General features: G+C 46.2%; 1 long non-coding RNA gene across 1 annotated transcript; it reads right to left on the bottom strand.

Annotated features, from left to right (window-relative positions):
• Window positions 1–3972: 3972 nt before the first annotated feature.
• LOC117067535 lies at window positions 3973–7936 on the bottom strand. Its single transcript, XR_004430773.1, has 3 exons — window positions 7780–7936; window positions 7629–7689; window positions 3973–4383 (listed from the first exon to the last, which is right to left on the bottom strand). It is a non-coding gene; the product is annotated as an uncharacterized LOC117067535 (long non-coding RNA).
• Between the last annotated feature and the right edge of the window lie 598 nt (window positions 7937–8534).

The raw sequence follows: 8534 nt of genomic DNA, 5'->3' as shown, positions 1-8534 counted from the left end.
CATCCTTTGGAACCCAGCTCAAGTCTCACCTCCTCCAGGAAGCTTTCCCAGACCCCACTAATCATCAGTGGTCACTTCTGACTCTGAGCTATTGCAGGATTTACTGCCTGTCCTGTCTTGCTTTAGGTTGTAAGTTATCTTTCCACTCATGGGTGTCTTCTTGTCCTAGGTCAAAATTTCCTGCACTTCACAGATATAAATCTCTAGTCTCTTTCTGAAGATTCTGATTGTGTGAGCCTTCACCTAGAACAATATGGTGACCAGAAAGTGTGAGGAATTCAGCCCCAAGTAAACTGTGAGCCCTAAGATGACAGGAACCAAGTCCCTGTTTTATGTGACAGGGACTGCACACATTCAGCAATAATAGTAGATTTGAAAGTGGAGGGTACCCAACCAGCCTTTTCTGGGGCAACATCCTGGCTTAGAATTCCCATTAAGTGAGATCTCTGAGATGCTTTTCTTTCTTCTTGCACAGCGGCAGAGGATGAAACCCCAAGCAGTCAGGTGCTGGGGACGTCATTCACCCTGATGATCTTGATGGGGTTAATTCTTACTAGTCATGTCTCCCTCACTCTGATCAAGCCACTCCTTCTCCTCTATTGCTTTGGAAAGAGGACTGTTCTTGCTGGCTACCCAGGAGTCCACCTCCAATCTCCCAGCATGTCCCCCGGAGCTGAGTCTGACAGATCCAGGCTCTTCTGCTTTTTCTTTGGGGCATTTTCTCCACGTATTTCTCTTATACATTCTAGCTCAAACCTGTGCCCAACACAGAGTAGGCACTCAATGAGAACGGGTGCTGGATTGTCCATTGTCAGGGCCAGGTTGGCCCTGGCTGTGTAAGGGCCTGATGAGGGCAGAAAAAGGGTGGGCTTTGGTGGTACTCTGGGCGGGTTATGAGACCCTGCTTGCCTAGCATCTGAGAGATGGAAAGTCCGTCAACCAGACCTGGGCTGCCCACTACTTTTCCTCCCCTCCCCAGAAAACCCCAGATTACCCACTGTAAACAGTTCTGTGACTGCGTCTCCTGGAAAGGTCAGATCTGATGTCTATGCTGGAAGCTTTTGTAAGAATTCCTCATGGTCGAATGCATCTGTTCCCTGATCAAAACACAGGCAGATTCCTCATGCTTGGCCTTAATTTGCTGAACTTGAACATAATTGAGACAGATTATCTCTGTTTTCCAGCTAGTCATTTTCTGTTTCAGGGGTGATACTGGGCTGGCTCAGGATGTTACTGGTCAGAGCCCCCACCTGCTACCTGTGCAGGAGGGCTGGGTGCCCTGTGTGCCTACTTCCTTCTACGATCCAACAATAGAGAATGCAGGTGGATGTCTGGTGCAGGAGGAAAGGAGAGATACTGTTCTTCTACAGATGTGTGTGCCAGGGAGGAGGTAATGGACAGTAGGGTGCACTGTCCAGTGGGCAGATCTAAGGAAAGAGAACTGCTTACCTGAGTCTTCAAGGAAAGCCAGAATCAGGGCCCTAAACCCATTCAAGGACCAAGGAACAGCTAAAGCCTTTATGTTCCAAATTGGACTCTCAAAAGTAGCTGAAACCAAGTGACTTACCAGAAACCAACTCTGGAGTAATTGCCATGCTAGAAGCCTAATCAACTCTGGGCTGAGAGGTAGAGCCAGGGTGGCAGAGGAGAGTGCTCCAGTGAATGAAAAACGACCAGGAGTGGGGTGTTGTGTGTCCCACTTTATGGAAATCATACTTGGAAAAACTGAATCAAAAACAACAGACTGTGACACAGAGGGTCGTCGTGAACAAAGGGAATACCAGGAATATCCCTTTAAAGAGAACCCTCTGACACATGCCTGGTATCTGTGGGCTTACCAGAGTTGCATTTACACACTCATTTTAGGGACATGCGCCTAAAATGAAGTACCTCTGTTAATCAGGGTTCAGAGAGGCTTTGTGGTGAAGGGGAAAGAACTGGATAGGGGGTCGTGGAGCCTGGTTCTGCCACTTTCTCACTGAGAGACCTGGAGCAAATCACTGTCCCTATCCAGGCCTCTGACTCCCATTGGACAAAGGGTAGGACTGGATTACGTGATCTTCAAGGGCACTTTTGGCTTTGACATCTTCTGCGGGAAGAAGAGGAAGAAGGCGGAGCTTCATGGAGGCCCTACTGTATTGCAGATGCTCATTTGACCCAATGCCTTGGTAACCCCAAAAGGAAGTGATGCTGAAATGGTTAAGCAATGTGTCCAAGGTGAGAAGGTGTCAGGGTTAGTGAGTGTCCTTACCACACCCCCGTAGGAGATGGCAGGGAGGATTTGAACCTGGGCCTGGCCGACCTGTGTATGTGTGTGTGTGTGTGTGAGCATGTGTGTATGTGTGTGTGTATGTGCATGTGTGTGTGTGCATGTGTGTGTGTGTGGTTTCTGGCTGTGATCCTATAGGACAGGAGAGGCAGGGAGCCAGTGGACTCCCAGTACTGCTTCTGTTTTAAATCCAGACAAAGCTTGGGACCATCACATGGGCTTCCTGTGGGGAAAAAGGGAGGACAGTCCATTTAATTAATACCCTACCAGACCCCTGGAACTCTCCCTCCAGCCAGAGCACCAGCAACCCTGATAGCATCTGCACTGCCCCACCACGAACCTGTAAGCAATTCATTTCCTACACTTATAATAAATAAGTCAATGAAAAAGATGTTCGACATAATTTCCCCAGAGAATGGAAGAAAGAAGCAGCGTGAATTGGAAGCTTCTATTATCTTCTGTTGTCTTGTCTCTGATGACAGATAATGGTGGCTGGTGAGGGGGATTGGCTGGCGGGGAGAATAATGCTTGGGTAAAGGTGGCCTTTAGAATATATCATCCCGCATCCAACTCAAAAAGGGAAGAAAAAAGCAAAAGACAAGGCAAGGCTAGCCGTGCTGCTCTGTTCAGGCCTCCCTTCCATCCACATCTAGCCAAGTTGCAGCCCTTTTACTAGAGAAACCATTGTATGAATCACCCTGTTTGTTGCTGCTTTCCCCCTGTGCCTTCAGAGAGCTGATTAATTGGTCCAATACCAGCTGCTCGTCACGAAGGTCTTAATTAAGAAAGAAATAGCCACCTTGTGAATTCCCTGGGAATCGATAGCCATGGGGATGTCTCTTCTGCCTGCTGCTCAGGGAATGGTGAGGAAAAGAGGATAGAGGCAGGCTCTGAGTCAATGGGATTAAAATATTGGAGGCAGTAAGAGAGCTGAGTGGCCAGGAAACTCCAGGACAGTTCAGGAGGAAAGAATAATAGAGAGTTTGGCCAAATGAGTCAGCTTCCAAGGCTGAATCCAACTGGCTAGGGGCTGCCACAGGGGGAGTGAATTTTGGGGACATCTTGGGTTTGGACTAAATGTTTAAGATTCGCTTTTAAAATGACAGTTAAAAGTATAGCAATTATTTTCAAACCTGACTGCCTGTAGGGGAGCTTTTAAAATACAGTGATGCCCAAGCCCCACCTCACTCCAATCCAATCAGAATCTCCGGAGGGTAGGAACCAAACACTGATGTATTTTAAGAGCTCCCTGGCTGACTCTCTGGTGCACCTAGGGCTGAGAACCACCAAAGATGGTACAGAGCACGTTTCTTCTCCACATGTGCTCCCTGGGCCAGCGGCATCAGCATCAATATCACCTGGAAGCTTGTCAGAACTGCAGAATCTCAGACACCACCCCAGAACTACTCAAGTAGAATCTGCAAGATCCTTAGTTTATTCTCATTCACCTCCAAGTTTGAGAAGCAATAGTTTAGACAATAGATTATTTGGGGTTTTATTTCTACTCCAGCATTAAGGCACATTATTCAACTTCCCTGAAACTCAGTTTCACTTTATATAAAATGAGACTAATGATATGTATATGCCACAGTTACCAAGAAGACAGAATCATTTCTGCTAAGCATTTCACACAGTGCTTAGAACAGTCACTTCTCAATAGATATGTGTGGTTCCCTTCCCTTCCATATGAGGATTAAATGAGATACATCATGTAAGACATTTAATAGAGTGCTTGCTTGTACTATGTGCTTAACAAATATGGGCTATTCTTATTTCCTCAAGCATTCCTTAGGCAGACAGCGGGACTCCTGCCTTTGTGCTTCTCCAGCTCGCTACTCATCCATCTCCTCCAGCCCTTAGAGTATTGAATTTCAATAAGCCATTTTTATGTCTCTCAACCCTGCTGGGTCTTATTCAGCTCACTTCCTTGGGCATAGCAAAAGTAAGTCCAGGAAATACATAAATAAATGTGAAGGCCTTAAAGTGTTCCTTAGTTGGAGAACAGAGAGGCCAGGGGTCACGTGCCTGGGGCTTCCAAGTCCTTAGATGTCCTGTTTCTTGGCCCTTGGGTAAGAACGAGGCTCTCTGAAGGAGGAAGGGGCCCCTTCCAGTGTCTGTGAGTAGAGAGCAGGTAACAAAATATGTCATGGAATATTCTGTGTGTTGGGTCAATTTCAACCAACACAAAATCTAAATTTCTATGGACCTAATTAAACTGTGAGCTTGTAGAAAAATAAAACTGACTTTGAGATTGTCTCTAGACTTCCTTTATTCCTAGCATGCTAGGGCTGGAAAAAAAAAAAGAGAGAGGTCAGTCCCCTTGGCTGTTACCCCCCATGGCAAGCAAGGAGAAGGCTTGGCAGATGGCAGCAATGCCCTCCTAATTCATGGGTCACCCTGGAGCTGCCCACAGACAGTGCCAGCCCTTTTAATGAAATCACTTAATTGGCATGAACATAGGTGAGTGTACAGGTCACCTTTGCTCAGGTCAGGGGCTAAGATGGGAGGATGAGGCCTCTTGGGCCTGCACTAAGCACTTTTTTCAAGAAGACTGTTGCTGCCAGGCTCAAGAGAGAGAAGGTTGGAACCTAAAATACTAATAAACAGCTCATAGTCCTCCCTAGGGACCCAGCTTTGCCAGGTCATGCAGGACCAACCTCACAAGTACCAAGGGGTTGCAGACTGCCTCTCATAGCTTCGATAAAAGTCAATCATTTCTATTAGTTTATGCATGCACTCATTTAGCAAAAGGTTTTCCAGTCCCTGCTCTGTGTTAGGTATATAAAGTACTTTTCTGTACATTGTTCCATTTTATTTCTTTTAACTAGACAAGAATTTTCTGAGTTAGCTACTATCTTCCCATTTTACCAGTAGATAAGCAGAGGCTTAAATAAGTTAAAGAAAAAATCTTTAACTTATTTTTATTTATTAAAAATTAATTACTAATTTTTAACTTAATTCATTAACTTATTAATTAACTTAGCTCAAAAGCACACAGCTTGACAGGATTTGAACCATAGACTCTCTGATTCAGGCCTCGATCAGTAGAAAGAGTTTACAGGCATGGCCTCCTGGTCCTTTAAGTCAAACGTTCCAGAATGGTTTAGGACAAGGTCATAGAACTCCCGGCAGTACCAGGTGCCACCGAGAAGGAGGGTACTTTGTTTCCATAGTCTTGGGGTACATAAAACTGGGCAGGGGGCAGTGGGTGGGGTTACACTAAATCCAAGCTGCCTTCCTCTGTGCCGACCTGACATCTTGAGCAGACCAAGCCCCAGGCAGAAAGAGTGCTGAAAAGTCAAGACATGTGGACCTCAGTCCTCCCTGCTTCTTGAGACACGTTTGACCTTGCAGAGGCCCTTGCTGTTGCCATCTGAGGATTTAGGGCCAGATGGCTGCCCGGGTCTCTTAGAATTAGGTTGGCCTGATTCCTTGAGCTGTGGGGTTGGTGTTCCTGGAGTCACTGCTAAAAATTCTGCAAATTGCAGGGAAGCCAATGTTTAAAGACTTCTCCATTGCACTTGTGGCTACATACATCCACACACCTCCCACTGGGTCACGACGTCCTAGGGCTCATCCCACTGCCAAGGAGAGAGGCCCTTCTTTCCTCCATCCTCTACATCCCCAACTCCCAGTTTCTTTTTCTATTACCTGGGGGTGCCGGTAATCTGTCTCAAGTTTCTGACGGTGGGGTGCTTGAGGTTGGGAGGCCTTTCCCTGACTGTCTCAGAGCAGAAATGATCAAACTGTGTGCCCAGCCCTTTGTTCTCCCCTTAGCCTTCCACTCAGTTTTCCAGGTGAGGACAGGGGCCACGTGGAAAGGGAAAGGGTATTATAGTGGAAGGAATGCCCAAGAGGAGTGTGTATGGGAGGGGTTGAGCGATCATACTAGACACTTTCAGGTCTTTTTTATTGGCCATCTGTCCTCTACTTTCTTCTTGCTTCCAGGGAGGTGGGTCTGTGTCTGTGGCTGGATGCAGTGAGAGCAACCAGAAGCAACACCCAGCCTATTCTTCAGCCAGAGGGGTGAGGCTGAGTCCACTAACCTGGCACCTCCACGGTTTGCCCTCAACAAGTGCCTGATGCTAACCAACCTCACCCATGAAGCCAAGGGTCATTCATCAAACCCATTTCCCTAAGCATCTCCTACATATCATGCACCTTGCCAGGCTGTGGGAACGCAGTGAAGAACATGATCCACATGGTCCCTGCTCACAGAACTTGCAATCTTGTACCAGAAACTATTAAACTAATAATGGCACAAATAATTATAAAATAAAATTGCAGGAAGTGCTGCATGTGCCAGCTCCTGACCTTCCTTCTGCTTCTAGGACTGGGTTTGATTAAAAGTGAGGCTACTATGATGGGCCACTAGAAGATCTGGGAGGTGAAATCCAGTCCCAAATCTCCTCTCACCCTCTGACTCTTGGGACAGCAGAGCAAGTGAATAGGAAAGAAAAGAAAGAAGATGTATGAAAAGATGGCTTGGAGCTGGAAGGTGCTAATGCAATGGATGGGGAAACCACATATCTGTCATTTCCATCTCTTCCATGTCACTGACGTTGGTCCTCTTGACCCTGTCTCAGCTCAGACCTGCATCATCTTTTCCCCAGATGATTGTGGCAGCCTTCTGCCACCGGTCTTGCCTCTCCCCCAGCCCAAGATAGCCTCGATAGGACTCTGCAGAGAACCTCTCCTCTTTCTGCCTAGAGCAGTATTTCTCAGCCTTTTGACTAGTGACAATTTGGAGCTAGACTCTTTGTTGGCTGGGGCTCTCCTGTGCGTTGTAGGATGTTTAGCAACATCCTTATTAGTAGTGACAACCAAAAATACGTCCAAAGATTGCCATACGCCATATGATTTGGGAACCACTGGCTAAGATATATTATGCCCTTGAAGCTGATATTCAAGGCTCTCCATGATCTGATTCTGAGCTGTGTTTCAGGCCGAGCATGGTGGCTCACACCTGTAACCCCAGCACTTTGTGAGGCTGAGGTAGGCAGATCGCCTGAGGTCAGGAGTTCAAGACCAGCCTGGCCAACACGGAGAAACCCCGTCTCTACTAAAAATACAAAAATTAGCCTGGTGTGGTGCCACATGCCTGTAATCCCAGCTACTTGGGAGGCTGAGGTAGGAGAACTACTTGAACTCAGGAGGCAGAGGTGGCAGTGAGCCAAAGCAAGAAAGAAAGAAAGGAAGGAAGGAAGGAGGAAGGAAGGAAGGAAGGAAGAAAGAAAGAAAGAAAGAAAGAAAGAAAGAAAGAAAAGCTGTGTTTCAGTATGCTATTCCTCTGTCCTGTCTCTCGCATTCTATTATGTAGCCATAATCAAGTACATGAAGTTTTCTTAAAGTGCCCTACCCTTTTGTTGCCTTTGGCCATCCTGTTCTCTTGACTTACAGGGCCATGACATCTTCTCTATCTATTAAAATAAATCTACTGTGTCACAAGATTCAAATAAAAGGTCTTGTCTGAGAAGCTTTTCCAGATTTCTGGAATTTAGTTATCTTACCTGTCAAATTAGGATAAAAAGTCTGCCCCATGGATTGCCTGGAATCATAAAATTTCAGGGTTGTAGCACACCTGGGGATTCATCAATGTCTTCTTTCAGGGAGACAGACGGAAATGCAAAGAAGTGGAGTGTCTTGCGGTAGTCATAGCCAGATGGAGAATAAACTGCTCCTAGAACTTGGTGTTCTAAATTCCGAGATCAATATCCTAAATCCACTTGTCAGCTTTTGCAAGATGAAGACACTAATCAACAGAAAAGTTAACTTTGTGGCCACAAGGTCACAAAACCTCTGTGCACCTCAATGTTTCTCTGTAAGGTGAAGGGCTAAACCAGCTGTTTCCCAAAAATCATTCCAGGCTGCTTTGTGCCGCTATAATACTAATTTTCTTTTGAGAAGATTGTCATTTAATCATAAGGTATTCTCATGGGGAGGTATTCTTAATACTTCCCAGTCCATCTCATTGTGGGGGCTGGAAATTTCTGCCCTTGCTACACACTGTCAAAATTGAACCCCAGAGCTCAGCTCACAAGAAGGTTAACATAACGGTTTTGCTGCTCATCATAACAACACTTCACATCATGTCTTCAGATCACTCCCCAGCATCATTCTTCAAATTCAAACGCGAACCAGAAGTGACAAATGATTCTTGTAATGCGCTCTTTGACACAAATCATTTCTGATTGCTCGGGACCCCGGACAACCTTGAACAGGCAGAATCAAGCTGAGAGGGAGCAGTCTTAGAAAATGAACAACT

This window comes from Trachypithecus francoisi, unplaced genomic scaffold, assembly GCF_009764315.1.
Source record: "Trachypithecus francoisi isolate TF-2019V2 unplaced genomic scaffold, Tfra_2.0 Lachesis_group20, whole genome shotgun sequence".
NCBI classification, from domain to species: domain Eukaryota; kingdom Metazoa; phylum Chordata; class Mammalia; order Primates; family Cercopithecidae; genus Trachypithecus; species Trachypithecus francoisi.
Note: the sequence above shows the minus strand (reverse complement) of the source record. Positions and strands in the feature narration are given on the sequence as shown.